General features: G+C 26.0%; 1 protein-coding gene across 3 annotated transcripts in view; it reads right to left on the bottom strand.

Annotated features, from left to right (window-relative positions):
- The window catches only part of LOC129962509 (PR domain zinc finger protein 1-like), an 83297-nt gene extending 67200 nt beyond the window's left edge, over positions 1 to 16097 (bottom strand). For all 3 annotated transcript variants that reach the window (XM_056076254.1, XM_056076255.1, XM_056076253.1), the window contains exon 1: positions 15740 to 16097. The gene's annotated coding sequence lies outside the window, so the exon portion shown is untranslated. The remainder of the gene's footprint in view (positions 1 to 15739) is intronic.
- Positions 16098 to 20319: the final 4222 nt, after the last annotated feature.

Genomic DNA, 20319 nt, shown 5'->3' with positions numbered 1-20319 from the left:
ATATCAAAATACTTTTCGAGTGTGAATTTCGTTTACGGCAAAAAAAAAATCATCCAATCATTTTATTTTTGCTTTCAATGTATGCAATAAATAAATTACATGATCATTGTAGTTAAAAAATTAAACAAAGAAGCAAGACAATTCAATGATAAAATATTATGTATATCAATTTAATTATAAAATTTGCATATAATTATCAAATTAATAGTTTTGTGATTGATAGAAAAATATTTATTAAATTTGTCAACTTTCAATGAAAAAAAATCGGAAAGTATAGAAAAATGTTTATTTATTGCCCGATGTAATAACAAATTCTTTATTTAATTTAATGAAAATTCTATACTTTTATCCCTTTTTTGTTAATTGTTTGAGAATATTTACTTATATAAAATATTTATTAATTTCTTGGCATTATAATGCAAGCTCTCTCAGTAAGTCATAGATGTTTTGAAAAGTAACATTAAAATTTTGATTAAAAAGTAAAATGTTAAAATGTACTAAGAAATGTCTGCATTTAAACAAGATGCATTTATTTTATCCATTTTTCATTTATTTTAAGAAAATAACTCCATTGATATTGTTTAATTCAAAAAAATTTTCTAAATTTTCTTTCCTAAACATACAAAAAATGAAAATTAGCATTTTAAAATTTAAAAAAAATTCTAAAATAACTTTACATATCAATCGATTTTTTTATGGTTGCTGAAATCAATTTCACAAATAGAAAATAAAAGATAAAAAAAAAGAAATCACCATTAATTTATTATAAACAACCTTTTATTTGAAAAAAAAAATCGCTGCCAATTTTTATGCCAGAGAATTTTATGGTTCGTTTTTTTAAGTGCACATTTACTAATTGTGATATAATTTTATAGTTGCATACATGCCTGTCATGGATGCCGGATAGATTTTAGTCTTAATTTTTTAATGCCTTTTCACTATTAAAACAAGAACATAAATAACCTAAAATAAATCGCTAGCGTGTTTATTAACTTGAAAATGTTTTAACATTTGGGCAAAATTGGCACGTTTATTAGAGGAGGGGCTTCATATGGATGCAAATTGCTTAAATTCGCCCGTTCTTAAAGTAAACTCATTTTTAATATTAAAATATGTAAGAATTACTATTGATAAGAAACAAGAATGCCTTTTAGAACCGACAAACTCAAATTTTTACCCCCATTTCATTTGTTACAGAATGAGGACAGGAATACCATTTTTCAAGACGTAGAATAACACAGAAGGAAAACGGAAGATAAAAAAAGGGTTGAGCGATTACAAGCACGTGTATCTTCCTGCCCAACTTTTCGAAAAGTCCTCCCGTTCGCAGCAGATCCCGATTTCCGCGGATGCTGTCTTCATAACAGCAGTCACCACTTCAAGAGAAAATCGAGCGTGCTTTGCAAGAATTAAGAGCGGAATAGTTGTTGTGATGCAGCTGTCACAGAATTCGGTCAGGGACAGCATTTTGGTGCAGAAGGTGCAAACGAGCTCGACATGCTCAAAAAAACGGTGAAGATGGTAAATTGGCGACCGATAAGAACCCTGAGATTTAAATTATAAGATTTAATATAATTTAATTAATTGGTTTCCATCCACAAACTTATCATTACAGTGTGAATTTTAAAGGAGGTTGAAAAAATATTTTTGTTGTATTTAACTCCTTGTTTAACGTTACATTCCATCTGATAAATTCCAAAATAATTAAAAGTAGTAATAATAAAATTCAATAATTAAAAAATAATAAGTTTAATATAAATAAATTAATTAATTTTAATCACTTTTCTTCCATAAATTTATCATCGTTGTGTGAATTTCAAAGATGATGGATAAAACAGTTTTGTTGTATTTAACTCCATGTTTAACGTTGCATTCCATTCCAAAATAATTAAAAATTTAGAATGAAATATCAAATAATTCTGAAGCTATTGTTTCGGTTGTTTTGTATTTCTAAACATATTCCGAAATTTTTTATGGACATTTAAAACATTCTTTATTAAAAGGTTTTGTGAAAAAAAAGCATATAAAATTAACAGATATGTGTTTAAAAATTATTTTTATTCATTGCTTACTGATTTACAAATTGTGTCAGTAAATAAATGCATACAAGAAAACAGTTATATAAGAGGTGCTTTAGGTTACTTATTAATATTATCTTGAGGACCTTTTTTGTTAAATTTAGTTTAAAGCATTCTCTAATTAAATGTAGTTAATTGTTAAATTTAGTTTAAAGCATTCTCTAATTAAATGTAATTAATTGTTAAATTTAGTTTAAAGCATTCTTTATTAATATTAGCGTGAGGACATTTTTTTGTTGTTAAATTTAGTTTAAAGCATTCTTTATTAATATGATCCTAAAGACATTTTTTTTTTTGTTAAATTTAGTTTAAAATATTCATTATTTAAAGGCTTTGTGAAAAAAAAATGCATATTAAATTAAAAAAATTGATTTGCTGACAAATTATTGTCAGCAAATAAATATTTATAAGAAAACAGTTATGTAAGAAATGCTTTAGGTTACTTATTAATATTATCTTGAGGACTTTTTATGTTAAATTTAATTTCTCATTTAATAAAAAGCGTTCATTCATTTCAAAATTAGTATTAAGCTTAAAAATTTTGTATTTTTACAAGTTTTTTCCTTTATTTTTATATTTCTGTTTTTTGTTATAGTATATTTAATGTCAAGAAAAATATCGTGTTGCACTGTATTTAATGGAGGGGAAAATGCAATCTTGATACTAACGCAAGTTGATTGAAAAAGTAATTTTACGAAAACTAAAATTAATGCAAAGAATTGCTGACCCTGTAGATAAAGAAAACATATCTAAAATGTACTTTACTAAACAAATCAGGCGACATACATATATATAGCTGAAAAGAAATATTTAGGGCGCACCATCTCTGCATGTCAACTAAAATTACTTAAGCTGGAATGATCGCATTCTTATACACTTTAGAGAAGTTAATGGCGAGTTTCATATGAATGCCCCCATCCAACAACAGACGCTTTTTCGCTCTGAGAATATCGCAGCATGGAATTTCATTCATAAATGCACTCGAACTTAGGAGCGTCTGGGAACCCATTCCTGTTTTCATACTTACAACGGAGAAGAATATCAACCTACATATATTGAGGTTCTTGCTGTATTAAAGAATGAAAATAGGTATATAGTGTTGGTTGGAAGATACTTTAAAGTTGTTTTTTTAGCATTTTTAATGTGATTTATAAATATTTAAATCAAATTTTTTGAAAATATTTTGCATAGCAGTCATTTAAAAGATTTCTATGAACAATGAAAAAAATTAGAATGAATATAGCATCATTTTGATCGGAAGATTCTTAAGAATAGTTCCGATTTTTTTAGCATTTTAATGGTATTTACGAACATTTAAATCAATTTTTTGAAAATATTTTGCATAGCAGTCGTTTAAAAGATTTGTATGAACAATGAAAAAATTTAGAATGAATGTCGCACCATTTTGATTGGAAGATTCTTAAGAATTGTTCCAATTTTTTTAGCATTTTAATGGTATTTACAAACATTGAAATCAATTTTTTGAAAATATTTTGCATAGCAGTCATTTAAAAGATTTGTATGAACAATGAAAAAATTTAGAATGAATGTCGCACCATTTTGATTGGAAGATTCTTAAGAATTGTTCCAATTTTTTTAGCATTTTAATGGTATTTACAAACATTTAAATCAATTTTTTGAAAATATTTTGCATAGCAGTCATTTAAAAGATTTGTATGAACAATGAAAAAATTTAGAATGAATGCCGCACCATTTTGATTGGAAGATTCTTAAGAATTGTTCCGATTTTTTTAGCATTTTAATGGTATTTACGAACATTTAAATCAATTTTTTGAAAATATTTTGCATAGCAGCCATTTAAAAGATTTGTATGAACAATGAAAAAATTTAGAATGAATGTCGCACCATTTTGATTGGAAGATTCTTAAGAATTGTTCCGATTTTTTTAGCATTTTAATGGTATTTACAAACATGTAAATCAATTTTTTGAAAATATTTTGCATAGCAGTCATTTAAAAGATTTGTATGAACAATGAAAAAATTTAGAATGAATGTCGCACCATTTTGATTGGAAGATTCTTAAGAATTGTTCCGATTTTTATAGCATTTTAATGGTATTTTTGAACATTTAAATCAATTTTTTGAAAATATAACAGTCATTTAAAATATTTGTATGAATAATCAGAATGAGTGTGACATCATTTAAAATTGGGTATTTAATATTTCAATGGCATTTTAAGGAATACTTCTTTTTGAAATTCTCTAATAATATTCCTTAAAAGCGTAAAATCCCAAATAGTAAATTTACCTTTATTTTAAAAATGTCTGCAATTTGTTCTTTAACAATGCATTATAATGTCGGTTATTTTCTGAATTCTCTAACTATTGAATTCTAATCATGATTGGAAAAATGAAATATTTAAATAAATTAATTTTCTTATTTGCAATTATTTATGTAATTTTCTTAATTGTAAAATTCGAATGTTTTTTTTTCTGTAGAAATATTTATTGAAAGCTTCATCGAATTAATATTTGAAATACGATTATCTTTAATATGAACAACGAATTACTGAAAACTATACGAACTTAATTGTTACAAATTATACTTATTTTTCCAATTTCATTCGGCGATCGAGATCAATTGTTTTATTTTAGTTTATCAATCCATGGCAAAAGTAAGAGGATAAAAAGAGAGTTTTCAAATAAAAATTGAGTTGCGATTATACAATTGTTGATACATTAAAAGGAAAACGAAAAGAAAGCGGCAGAGAGATACAATTGTAATAGCTGAAAAAACAATACAAGCACATTGGATTGGCAGCATAAAAATTTGGAAACGTACTCCTATAATCAATTGCCAAGGTGAATTTTACGCTAATGTTGATTCTTTGGAAAAACAAATCGATGGACGTAAATGCAAAGATAATGGAGGAAAAGTACTTGAAACTCTGAGGCATATTCTTCTCAACAGAAGCTCATTGTTCCTCTCAACATTATTAGCTCATTGAAGTTCAGAAATCTACATTATTTCGAATTTTGAAAAATAAGAAAATTCATAAAACGAGTTTAAAGACCATCAAACCATCTCTTACATAAAAAGAATAGGTAAGCTAAGGTATCCCACCTGGATGTTTAAAATACAGTAAGTAAATGATTGAAAAATCCCAAAACTATCTGAACACTCAAAATAAAAAGTAAGAATTATTTTTTAATTTATTATTCAATTTAATATAGTTTTTTGATGATGAATTCTGCGTTTTACATTTATTTTCTTTTGTTACTATTATTTTAAGACAAATTAATCAACTGCTACTATTATTATAGAACAGAGAGAGAGTAATAAATTTCAAAAGAAATATTTCATGATTTTTCTGAATTTTCAAGTATATTGAGAACTTTATAAACATCTATTCAAAGTTTACACATTAATATACGAAAATAAAGCGAAAAATACAATTTTTTTAGAAAATAATCAATTGTGAAAATTTGAAAAGAAACAAAGCTCAGCAAAACCATAAACCACTTAATCATCTCTCATTCAATATATTCAAAAGGAAAACATCTTATTTACATTACAATAAATTAAATTAAACTAAACAACTGTTGTTGCGATGAGTCGAATAAGAAGCAATGTTTATAACTTCATCATTGAGTCATGATGTTTATTTTTACGAAAATGATTGTCATCTGATTGAAACTGGCTTGATGATCAAGATGATCTTTGCCAAAGTAATTTACTTCCCAAGGACAATAACTGCGCAGTAAAAGCTAATTTACAGAAATGCGAAATAATAGGAAGCGGTTACTGTAAAGCAAGCTTATGTTCACGCAGATTTATTATTAAGTTGTATGAGCATAATTTGCTATCTGTCCTTTCATAGAATTATAAAATATATTGAGAATATATATATATATATATATATATATATATATATATATATATATATATATATATATATATATATATATATATATATATATATATATATATTATTCAATTACAAATATTTAATTTTCCAATTTTGTTCAACTTATTTAGTTCTCTGAGGCTATACTATTCGATGTATTCGAATCAAATTATAAGCATAGAATCATAATATGTGGTTTGCAGACCTTGACCAACCTGACGCAGTCGTTACATTCATCTCCTTACAACACTGCATAAGAATGTCCATCTCTCTTTGAAAATCTATGATAATATGGTAGAAGCAAAAAACTTGGTGTTTATTTAAAATCATTGTAAAGTTTAATTATGAATGATATGTAAATTTGTTTACTTGAATCATATCATGTGTTTCATTTATTGTTAAAATCTTTAACCCTTTGGAAAGTATTTTCGAATCAGTTTTAATCAGTCCGAAGGAGTTTAATGTATCCAGTTATTTTTAATGATTCCGAAAACAAATTTGGAGTTTATCTCATTTAAAACATGAATATAATGTTTTGCTGTATAGTTTTCTGGATGGTATCCTTAAGAATAAACCAATTATTTTTGACAAAATATTTGCAAAACATACTTCTAAAAATTAATGAATTTGTAGTAACATTTAAAAAAAGGTTTAAAGCAAGATTATATATTAAAGCAGGGTTTCCTTGCGTTTTTGACAACTGATGTTATGACGCGGTTAAAGAAAGTCGAATTTTAGATTTGATAAAGTACTTAATAATTTTTTTAAAAATACTAAATGCTTAAATAGATGTCATGAAATGAAAAAAAAATTGCTAATTTCAATCCAAGAGATAAAATTTCTAATTTTAATCAAGAGAGGCTAATTTAATATTTTGCTAATTTTCTAAAGATTTGCTAATTTCAATCAAGATATAACATTTTTTCAATCTCCTGATAAAAATCTGTAAAGAATCGTATTTATAATTATTCGTTGATTCAATATTTTTGTAAAAGGAATTAAGGATTCTTTACCAATCTTGGAAAAAATTGTTCCCAAACAGTTCAATAAACTATTTTTAGAATGAAAAAGCCTTTAATTTACAATTAAGTCAATGGGATTTTTCTAACAATCATAAAGTTTGTAATGTTTATTATGAATGCCACATAAATTTTTAACTTCTGTTATGAAATTATGCAAGTCTGAAACATATATAAAAGATTTACGCACAAAAAATGCATATTCATTATTACTTGCAAGTTAGTAAATATATAAACTTAACATTTTTTTAAACTTTCATTCTAATTTTAGAAAAAACTGCCAATTTAGGAAATATTTTGTGTGGTGAAGTATTCTTTCTTTTCCCTTTGGAAAATAAATGACCTATTCACCATTTCATCAAAGTTAACATAAAATTCTCAAGACATATTTCAAAGTTAACATAAAATTCTCAAGACATATATATATAATTATTTAGAATTTTTTTAATCTATTGCAATAAAATAAGAGGAAATTTTTTTTACATTCTATTTAAATTCGTCAAAGGTTATTTATTATAATTTTTAAAAAATTAGAACAGAGTAAATTGGTTTGATTTCTGGGATGAGGAATTATTAAATTTGATGAAGCAGGATGTTTTAAAATGTCAATTATCATTAAAAAAATTTCTTTAAAAAAACTATAGGTAATACATCTAGGCATCTATTTGATTAATGAAACACAGAAATCTGTTTATTTCTGGGAAATAATAAATGAAAATATAGGGAAGAATGGAGAGAAGACAGGAAAGAAAAATAAGGAAAAGAATATTTATAAGAATATGTCTATTAATTCAATCTTTTGGAATTCTTTTGTTTTGAATGAACAAAAAAACTACTAAGAGAATAAATTCACAATAAATAAAATGAAGTAATTAAAGAATATTGTTATCTATTAATTAGTAATCGAATTACTTTTAATGTCTGATGACGCTATTTCGGGATTCGACTTATCAGCCGATATTCAAAATAGTCTATTGCAAATTCAATTTGTTATTTTAAATTCGATTGTATTATCATAAACTAAAAATTAAATTTTTCAGAGAAAGCGATACAAATTAAAGCTATTTAATATTATGTGTAATAATTGAATCTGAATATCTAACGCTGAATTTAAACATTTTAATTTATGCCTTTTATTTCATATAAAAACCAGCATAGACCAATTTCCAATTAGGCAGCAGCCTAGGGCTGTTAGACTTAGAAAGGACCATTAGAAAGTCGATTCAAAAACTTTATTCCCTAGCAGCCAAATAAATAACTTTGCAAGAAACATAATTCTGTGAATGATAAAATATTAGGATAATGTTAAAGTTTATGTAATTAGTCATTGGTAACCTGTTTAATTGTTTTCTAACAGCTTAGCTGTTAGAATATTTACAGCTATGAAAACATTGAATCTATGCTTGAATAATATTGCATAAAACGTAAATGCCGGACTTTCTGGAATCTTAACAGGCAAAAATAAATGTCCACAAAATTAGTAAAGTAAAAAAAGATTAATTTAAAACAACGCATTAACATTTTAAAAATGCGCAGAAATGTGAAACTAAATTGATCTTGTTATTAAAAGAGAGGTTTCATAATGTGCATTTCCTAGGATTGCAAATTAACTAAATCCGCCACTGAGAACTAAGTATGCGTTATTTTCCGATACCTTCAGAACTATGAATATGAATGCTTTAATTTTTACCAGACAGAAACGTATATAGCTTTCTCATATGATTTATGAAATAAAGTCTTAGAACTGAAGAGGTTTTTAATAACGAATGAAATTTAAATAAAAGTGATCTAAAATCTCGGTTTAAATTTGAAGTTATTTTTCGCAGTATATCGCTTTTAAACTAAATTCTTTCCTTTTCGTATACAAATTCTAAAAAAGTAATACGCTCGGTTTTCGTAACAAGTATTTTTCTTTATCTCTTTATTATAAGCAAGCTAAATTAAAAAGCATTCCTTTCAAATTGCTATAAAACTTCTTTTTTAAATATAATATAAAATTATTATTTATGTAAATTTAGTAAATACGATTATTAAATATTCGCGTTAACTTAGTTATTATAACCAATTTTCAATAGAAAGTATATTTTCCAGTCTATAAAAGCCTCCTTTGATGTTCGCTTTGTAGTATTTCTAAAAAAAGTTATGAAATCAGTTTTCGCAACAGTATTTTCCTTTATCTTTAAAAAAAACAAGCTGAAATAAAAAGTCTTCTTTTCAAATTATAATAAAATTTCTTTTTTGAATATAATATAAATTATTGTTTATAAAAACTAGATAAGTTCGATTTTTAAAATAAATATTCACCTTAATTTTTTATTATAAACAAATTACAACAGAAAGTATTTTTTCAGTCTTTAAAAACCTCGTTGAAGTTTGCTTTAAAACCAAAATCCCCCTCTCAAGAAACTGCAAAATCTACAATGAAATGACAGTACTTTGAAGATAGACATTTTTAAACAACCTCATCAAAAACGTTAAAATCCAACTGATAAATCACTTCTAAATCTAAGAGAAACAGTTTCAAGTATAAGTGGAAAGATAACTTTAAAAGAAAACAACAAAACAAGAAAAGAGCGTCGAAAAGGTTAAGCGATCTCTTCTTTTTCCGCTTTCTCAACCTTTACTAGAAGTATCGAAACAACGCGGAAGACAACAAACCTGCTTTCTTTACTTTCAACGCCTTGAACTTGCATAACCTTAACGTTATGAGATATGGATAAAAGAATGCTACAAGAAAGGAACTGACGCCCATTTACTTAACTCTGGAAACTCGAGTTAACCCCGTTAAACTCGGAACTCTTTTCTCTCTATCTCCTTATTTATTATTCATGAATTATAACAGGAAACAGATTCAGGGTTTATTGTGAAATGAATTGGATATCGCAGCTTTGAAAAAGACATTGGCGGCGATAGAAATTGTAGCCCTTTTTGCCGGGAGACAATGCTAATGGGAGTTTGTTTGGTAGTATTCAAAGAATCAAGTTCGTTTTTTAGTGCAAATAAGAACTGTTAATATTATTATTTTGAGAGATATATTGTTCCGTGAAATCTCAATGCTATCAACAGAAAATGTGAAGGATTATGAGCATTTTATATTGTTGGGTTTTTCAGGGAATTTCAAAGCTGCGTAGTTGCAGACTATAGTTATTTCTTTAATATTCCAGACTCAATTACAGTTTATAATATCTGCTTTGTATTTGAAATAGTAACAAATATCTTTAAATATTTATTTAAGTATTTAAAATACTCTTAAAGATATTTATATTTTTTGAAAATATATAAAGATTTATATATTTTTAAGATATTTAAATATTTAAAATATATTTTTTGGTTTCATGTTTGCATAACATTTAATCTTTAAAAGAATAAAGGGTTCATGTTTAAAATGAGCATTGTAAAAATTCCGTCTTGTATTTTGTATTTTTAAAACTATGTTTAACGATCACAACATGCCAAGGAATTTTTGCTATGAAACTAACTGAGTTACGCCATTACCTGGATTATATTTGAAAGCTAAATTAATAATTGTATTCTTCATCTCGTACTTAATTTTAATTTAAAGGCTTGATGCCATTTTCAAATTTATCTCTTCTGGGCTATTTCAAGAAAATTGTTATTCTTAATGTTAAAAAGGATTTGTTAAAAGGAATTCAACGAATATAAAGGTAATGATTTGAAAGTAATTACGCAATAAAAAATAAAATCAAAGAAAAATTTGGAAAGCAGCAGTAAGTCTGATATCTTATAACTGTAAACGAGCAATTCTTGTATGTATAAATTTATTTATTTCGTGTATTTCGGAAACCGCTCAAACGAGTTGGATCAAATTTTATATTTAAATAAGGTTTTGCTTTTTAGATTTAACTCTATATGTGGACTATCTGAAAAAATGCGATTTTATACATTTTTTTTATTGCTAGATACTAACATGTGGCTGCACATGACACCTGTATAAGCGTCTCAGAGATGGATTAGTGGTTAGAGTTTCGGGCTCCCATGCGTTTTTCTCATGTTTGATCCCGAGTTTACAATTCAATTCGATTTCGCTTAAAACTTTAAACCAGCCAGAGAATAGGATTTTATTTACGATTTTACAATAAAAAAAAAAAACTGTCGAACGAAGCTCGATCTTTCACGTTCTTTGAAAATAAATTATGCATACTTAGGAACTCGATAATGAATCCAGAACTTATTGGATATTTTTTCATTTCATAATCATGACTAGAGAAAAAATTCCAGCTAGCTTTAAAAGGGTGGGAAAAGAATAATTTTTTTAAATAAGGAAATATTCTAAAATATAACATTACCATTATCAATAATCCTACAAACTAATATACGCTTTCATGATCAATTTTCTTAAATTTAATTATAAAGTTCACTACAATGCTTAAATACTAGAAAAAAAATTTAATTTTTCACGCAGAAACCTCAAAGTGAGGTGTTTCAATGATCAACCTTCAACTGTTTAACATTGTTTAATATTAAAGAATAGATAAATATTCCAAGTGAAATAAATATATTCATTACATAAAATGAGCATAAATATAAAAGGATGTATTATCATTTACAACTCTTTATTTTTCTCGAATATTACAGATAAAAAGTAATGATAAAAACTATTGGATTTTCTATAATAAAGTTAACTGCGAAATAAAAATTTCAGTAAGTTTAAGGCTTCTCAGATTTTACTACTTTTTTCAAGACAATTAAAGCGAATGGATTTAAACGCTTAATTGCTGATTAACTTGTTTTATACGATCAATCTTTAAAGCAAATTGTTCACTTATATGACTAATGATAAAGAAAGATAAAACTTATTTACAAAGGAAAATTTATAAACTATTATGTTCTATATTTTGTCCGAAATGTAAGCAAATTTTCTGAAAATAAAAATATTTTTGTTAAATTTGTGTTATCATAGTAGCTCTTCACAAATACAAAACAATCGGCTATACGTGTTCAATTGCTTTATAGCATTTGTCATAAAGTTACTGACGTAAATGAAATGGACATTTTTAGAAGCAAAGTGCACTTTATTTCGTTAGATTAAGTTTATTGCTTCGAAGATTATTTTTATTGCTTTTGAAGAAAGCAAATACAAAGTAGAGCGCAGGAGGAAAAATAAGCAATGAATTTCTCGGCTATTAAAATTATTTAACGCATGTTTCAAGAGCGAATCGCGATTTCTTAAAAAGAATAAGCGGATGTTTTAAGCTGAAGAATACCAAAACCTCTTTGACACAAACCGAATCACCTTCCCGTTTAAGCGCCTACTCATCTATCGCACCTGAATGCCAAGTGCTGTTTAACATTTCTCGGCTGACCCTCAGCGAGCGCAAATTAAGAAGGCAGCCCAGCGTATCCCATGAACATGCATACATACATACATCCACGCAAAGTGCCTCACTGGATGATTCGGTCACGACTCACTTTTGTTTTGAAAAAATACCAGTTTGAGTATTTCACTCCTTCCCCCACCTTAACCCGTTCGCTCTTGTACTTCCCCTTCCTGGCGAAACGGATCGGGCGACTTTTAACGGGACGACTTCCGTCAACTTTCCGCAACTCGCTTCACTTCGCCCGCTGGCAAGAGCGCGGGAACGGGAATCGTTTGGTTTTAGCTAACGGCGCGTTTTCGTGAATCAATTCATATAAAAAACGAATAAAATTGGCTGGATTTTGATAGTTCTTCTATGGTATTTGGTATCTTATAATTCCAAATAAATGATTGAGGAATCTTTTACGCAAAGTTATAAGAGAAAATCATATCATGCGGTTAAAATTTGAGTTTAAAAATCTAATCTGCGGCAAAATTTATCCTCAGTTTTCCAAGAAATTTAATTGATTTGCCGAAAATAGGAGAGAAAATTTATCAGAAATATGGAAAAATAAAATCAAAAGAAAAAAAAACATTTTTAACATAATTCTATAATAGCGAGGGAAAAAAAATGTAATGGGTAAAGAGAATGCATATTTAGTTATACTTTTAGAACAGATTCGATATCAAAAGCTCTTAAATGATCTTAAAATAAAAGACATGCAGTTTTTGAAGATTCAATCGTATCTGTACTTTTTGTTCTTAAAGAATATTTTAATGCAGGTTGATCGGTTTTATTTATTTTTTAAATACAAAACCAGTAAAAATAAAGGGTGTTACGTGTTTCTCTGTTCTTAATTGTTAAATGTTTAGTATGGTATAAAGATTTTAATCATGTTTCAAAAAATAAAATATCAGATGGAATTATTCTTATTATATTTATGCGATAAAACAAAGATTTTAAAGGATCTAATTTAAAAAATGAGAGGGATCATTCGTTCATTCTTTTTTAAACGAAATCTTTATGTTTTGCCTCTTTTATTTTGCTTATTTACTTCCAAATTTATTAGGATTATTCAAAAAGAATTGAATTTCAGAATTACAGGGTAGCAAAAAAAAAAAAAATTCGGTGTATTTCAAAGAATATTTAAATAGACCAACTACTTTTAAAATAGCTTAATAAATTAATTCAGGATAAACATTTATATTATATTAATTTATAAATTAGTTTAATAAAAACTTATTATATAATAATAATAATAATAAAAGAATATGAGAGTGTTTTTTTTTTAATTTATTACCTAAAGAGAAATTTTTTACCGGAGAAAAGGAAAGAAAGTTACCGTAGAAAACCTTCAAGATTTTTTCACTGTCTTATCAAACCGATTTTATCATTGTGCCCAGTTTCAGCATAAACAAAAAAAATATTAAAACGTTTGGGAATTCTTGAAACATGCAATAAAATTTAATGAAGAATTTTTCATAAAACTAAATACAGAATTAAAATGAATAGCATTAGCTAACCAAAATCTGAAATTCTAATATGAAAGAAAAATGGCAATTTTAAATATTCCCATCATAAATTTTCCTTCAATTTCATCAAAAAATTTTTAGATTAAAAACTGAAATGAAAGAAATAAAAAATAAAAAAGGTACATCATTCAATGTTGTAAGAATATTTTTCCCTTTAAGAAGAGCAAATATTTTTGATCGCAGTTATACCAAATTACGAATAAGATAATTCATATCTTTTTTTTGCTTTATTTGAAGACATTTATTTACAAAAGGAATTGCTTTTTTTGGTTTATTTATGGGAAATTTGAAATTAAATTTTTTTTTTATCTACAACTGCTTTGATATGAAACTATCCTAATCACTGCCACATGATTTAAAGGAGACAATGCTAAAAAATTTTGACTTTAATTATGCGTCATGATTTTGCTATATTAGGAATATCTTTTTTGAAAAATCAAGTTATCTTTATGATACTTCTACTTAAAATTAACCTAAATTGGGATTATTCACTTTTATGGCATATTTAAGCTACAAGTATGATAATTTTTTTTCTTTTTTGCAAATTAAAAAAAAAATCTCTATCCTATTTAGTTCAAAGTTTATTTAGATAAGTGATGTGTTTAAAGTTTTCTGAAATTGTTCATGTTATTTAATTAGATACATTTCACGTAATACATTTACCGTAATTAGCAGTATAAAAAATCCAAATTATTAAATTACTTTTATTATTTAATGGAAAAGTTTTGCTCAATTCAATCGATTTAAAATATATATGTTAAGATATGCATCCAAATCTGAGCTATCCAATTTGAATAAAAGCTTCGGAATAGAGACTTTTCTAGAAAGAAAACCAAAAGAATTAAAGAAAAGTCAGAATTTGTCGCGTGTTTTATCGTTTTATCTGAACAAAAATACATCACAAAACTCAAATATCATTGTAGAATTAAGATAAATTTAAAAAGTTTTTATAATGAAATTGAAAAAAATGTTGATGAAAATGTGCTCAGAAAATTCAGTAGATAAAAAAGAAGCAGAAAAATCAGACTGTAAAAAAATCTTCATTCTTTCTAAAATCTTAATTATGCTTTCACTTTATAAAACTATTTCGGTAGATATAGCTAACATTATTAAAAGTTGGAATCTTATCATAAGGTGAATATAAGCAAAATCCCTGAATGATACGATAGAATTAAATATAACTATTTAAATTTGGATATTTGTAAAAAGAAAATCCACGCGGAATTCAAAGAGCAATTTACGAATCTTATTATAATCCGATAAAAGCAGGAATTTAATTTTCATATCTTATTAATATATCAATTATAAGGTCATATAAGGATTCTTCTAGTTCATTTAAAGAAATTTTCCTCCAGTCTCATGATACACGAGATATTAACAACATTATGGTTAATAATTCGAAAAATTTAAGCTCACTAAATTTAAAATTAAAAGGCAAAACCTTCGGAGAATTCTTTTGAAAAAATGTAGAAAATTGAGTAAATAATACTTGGAAAAAATTCAAGTATTTTAAATTCAAAATTGAAAATTTTCTGCCCCAATAACTTGCATTAAGTTTTAGTCTGAAAGAATTCTAAATTGAAAGAAAAAAAAAAAAGCACTCTTTTAAAACTTGATTGAACCACAAATTTTTGATTACGTTTGATACCGGCAATTTTTATTACTATATAATATAGCCTCACCATAAGCTTTTAAAGGAATTTTGGTCTACCAATTCTATACATAATTAAACAAATTTAATTGAATTATATTTTTTCAAATTCAAAATTTATTTTGGATGAAAGTATACTTATATTTTCATTTCATTCGCTATTTCATAGCAAAGAAATTCCACAAATTTTTAAGAAACATACAAACTGTATTTGAAGAACTTTCATTCGTTTAGAATTATTTAAAAAGGAAATTCGGAAAAGATAAACTTACGTGATTTTGCAGTATTTAGTATTAAGAATAGTCCAGTCCTTTTGATATTGCACGAAAAACTTGAGTTCGAACCTCAAAAGTCACATAAAGCCGTATACACATCAAATCCTTTTTCTTTCTCTAAGCGAAAACAATTGCAGACGATAATATAAAAATCACACATGCTGCCAAAATTATTCTCGGAAATTCATGGAATTTTCTTCAAAATTTCTCAGAAGGCTGGTAAAACACACCACAAAATATTGTAGAATTTTAACACAACTGACCGATGTCCGATAGTGCGTCAAAAAAAAAAGTTCAAGTTCATGCGGTCAAACGCTGCACAGGAACAGTGCGATTAAAACGTGTTTCGCTGATGAACTCGTGGAACCAAGTGTTGCTCTTAACCTTGCCGGGAAAGCCTCGCTTCCGTCACACATACACGCACTCATACGGGTTTCGTTTTTGAACACCCCAATAGGGAATGCGAAACCACCTGTCTCCAGGTGGCGCTTCCGACGAGCTCTAACCTACCTGCGTTCACTAAGGTAGAAGCGCGGGGATTTGAGAAAAGTTGTGGCGAATTGAATCGCCGGTGATTTTCTTTCTTCTTTGGCATCATACGTTCGTGTTCGTAGAGAATTGTTCTTCACGAATTGCTATGATTCCTATTCTTAGTAAAGTTAAATGTTTTACAAAACATTTCATAGCATATATGCGTAATGCCTATGCACATACGCAAAATCAGTTATGCCAAATGTATTTAAAAATTACATTTTCTTTAAATATTTCATTTGAGATATCCGACTAGTTCGGAGGGGATTTAAAAAAACATACATTTTAAATAAACGTTTATATGATGTTTTTTTTTTATTATTATTAATATAAGGATAAAATAAGGAATGAAGGTGAAATTATTTAAATATGTATGTAACTTTTGCAGAAAAAGCGTATTTTGATGTAAATTTTAGCATTTATTTACAAAAACTGGGATTGTTCTAGAGTAAAAATGTGTTACAATTTTGCATTTTTCTTTGTAAAATTACATGTGTAACTAACTATTATTTAAGAATTATATTCAAGCATAAAAATTTTGTGTGCTATGTGCGAAATTATCAATGAAATTTTTGAATTTTTTTAAAACAACATTTACATTAAGCAATCACAAATCCATTTCTACAGCATTCAACATCAAATTAATACTTCATTTACATTCTGTATAACATAGCGGGCACTAATTATAAATTTCGTTAAGATATCTTGATTATTTTTTGAGATATAACAATACTCGTACATTAGAATTATGCAAAATGCGTTCTTCAGAAAATGCATTTAAAGATTTTAAATGCTTATAAACAAGCATCACTTACATGTCAATAAAGTGTTACAACTTGACTTCAAATTTACATAAACACAAAATAACAATAGAAACAGAAACTTACCTATTTTTTTAAAACTGCAAGTAACTAAATAAATAAAATAAAAATAGAATTTTCATCCCAATTCCTGCTTTCGACCTAGTCGGATACCTTAAGCATTTTTATTCTCAGCATAATCGTGCAGATTTAACAGATCTTGTCAGAAATTATGAAGTTGACACTCCAAGAAAGATACAAAATAAAAAATAAAAACCAAAGACATAACCAAAGTTATGGCGTTAAATTATATTGAGACTGTCAAACAGACATACTATCTGTGAATGCACTTCGTTCACAGGTAGTAATTGACAAAAATGTCAATTCATTCGTAATTGACAAAAATATAGGTACTTGGTGTAAAAATTATTCCGACTTTCATCCGTTTAACTTAAGACTTTTTTTACTTACCGTGTTCACAGAAAGATATAATTCCAACATGAGATTTTCGGAAAAATGACGATTCGACAAAATCTCGAGTTTGAAATTTGTATTTCTTTTATTAAATTACTAATGAAATTTGGTCCACATCTCTTCAATACAAGAAGAAGATCATTATCAACTTTTCGTAACCTCAAAGTTAATTAAAATTTAAATTATGTAAAAATTAAATAAAGTTTTTTCGTCTCTTTAAGCTCTATCCATTGAAAATATTATTCCACAAAAATAATTTTTACATTGTCTTAAAATTCTAAAACCGACATTTTCAAAAGCATAAAATTCTTTTCCGTACATGTTTTCCTTATTCTAAAGTTATATATATATATATATATATATATATATATATATATATATATATATATATATATATATATATATATATATATATATATATATATATATATATATATATATATATATATATATATATATATATATATATATATATATATATATATATATATATATATAATTTGATAAATATTTTCTAAAAATGTTTTTATCATCGCGATGAAATTCAAGCTAATTGTATTTTGTTCCTCAAATCGTTTAAATTTTGTACTTTTGCTGATGTTAAAATTAAGATAATAAAATTGCTTTCTTTAAGCATTAGCACTAAGTTAGAATTTTAACCTCTGCTTTTATTTCGTAAAGCAATAAATAAAAGCAATTTGAAATTTATAGTAGACTGACTGCACAAATTCTTATTTTTCAGCCTAATAAAATAACATATTGAAATTTTAAATTAATAATTCAGTATGGATAGTTTATCGGGCAGGAAAGGCAATATTCCGGTTAATAAGTTGGTCGTAGCAAGTTGTTTGAAATTACTGATAATAGAAGAATGCATTCATCTTCGATATATATCGGTAGATTAAGATAAGTACAATTTATAACCCGACAAGAAAAAACTAATTATGCATCCACCAAGTTCTATATTTTTAAAGAAACGTATAAAAAGTTGAACCTAAAAAAATTAAAAAAAAAAAGTGAAACGACTGAGTGTTTTTAAAAAAAAGTCTGCTTAAAAAATCTAAAAGAAACTTTATTATGTTTTTAAACAAGAAATGCGAAAATTTACAATCAAAAATAATATGTTCAATTTCATTCATGATGAATGGCTAAAAATTATTATTAATGTTAATGAGTTTATTTCTAATGCTGTTTGAATTGTTTTTTTTTAATTTATCATATAAATGATATGAAATGTTTGAATGACACATGTTTATGCAAACCTAATGATAGTATAAATTACCTGATAATATTAAGACAAGAAAATATTTTAAATTGAATTTTGAAAACTATACATTTGAAGTAGTTATGAAATGGAGAAAAGTTATATTTTAGAGATTTCGAATTAATTATTGTAAATTGTATCAAAAATAAGTATTGATTGCTATGCGAAATTTATTTAACTTCAATACATAAACGAAATGCTTATGGTGTGATAAGTAATTTTATAGTTATTTTTCGATATTGTTTTGTGTAAATATCTGCTGTTTTTATCTAAAAATTTGATATCCCTTCAAATATTTTTTAACCGTATTTATAGTATAAATTTGAAAATAATATTTATATCAGTTAAATAGGGTAAGTCTTCTAATTAAACTAAATTAAAATGTAAAATAATTTGATTTGATTTGGCCGTGCCTAAGCCATCTTGAAAACATATTGATTTCAATAGTAGCCTTATTTCATCATCAAGTTTTCTTACTTAATATGAGAAATAATCTGAAGTATCTGATAGGAATTTCTGTGCATTTTTATAAAAATTTCGCACTCCTTATATGCAGTGCATGATATTTTATTTCATATACTATATAATGCATGCGGTGTGATGAAACAAAATTATTTCCGTTTATAGAATTAATATTTTTTTCAAAAAGTTAAACTCAAATTTAAAAAAACACTTTAATTCCTGACTTGCAAGGATTTCTCTCTCCACTCGGGATCTAATAGCTAAAACTTTAACTGTCCTAAACTGCTGCACAAGAGATTGTTTAGTTTTAGCTTCATTCTCACTTCAAAAACAGGGAACATCCCTTCCGAGCTGTTAAATAATGCCAATTTCCTATTTCGTCTTCTTTTTAGAATATCTTTATAACATCCGATAAAAATTAATTTTTATATGAGAGATACTGAATATCGCCTGCATTAATCAGTATGAAAACAAATGTTCTTGATTAAAAAAGTAAAATATTTATTCAAACTGGAAGTTCAATTGCTAGTTGTTATGTAAACTAAATACAATTTCTTGAGCTGAATTTGAAAATTCAAAATGTTTTTGTTGCTTTATAAAATATCGCCAAAACTTTAAATTTTAGATGATGGCAATTTTCAATGAATATTCATTTCAAGTATTTATCTTAAATAATAGTTAGGAATGTTCGATTAGTTTCTTGGAAAATAATTTTAATTGGATGGAGTTTTTTTTTTTCTTCTTTTTTTTTCTTCTTTTATTGCTTGCTTTTCTATGCTCAATGAATTTCAGAATCTTAAATAATTCTTTTTCTCTATATTTAGAATAAAGAATGATTATTTACTTTTAATTCGATATAATTTTTCTTTCACTACAGACTTTTTACTCTTTGTTTTAAGTAATTATTTTACTTTCTTTATTAAATAATTTTTTATTTTTTTATTTACCAAATAATTCTATTATTTATTTACCGAGTAGTTCTTTTGCTTCTATATTCATTTACAGAATAATTCTTTTATTTCTTTATTCTTTTACCAATTTGTTTT

This window comes from Argiope bruennichi, chromosome 3, assembly GCF_947563725.1.
Source record: "Argiope bruennichi chromosome 3, qqArgBrue1.1, whole genome shotgun sequence".
NCBI classification, from domain to species: domain Eukaryota; kingdom Metazoa; phylum Arthropoda; class Arachnida; order Araneae; family Araneidae; genus Argiope; species Argiope bruennichi.
Note: the sequence above shows the minus strand (reverse complement) of the source record. Positions and strands in the feature narration are given on the sequence as shown.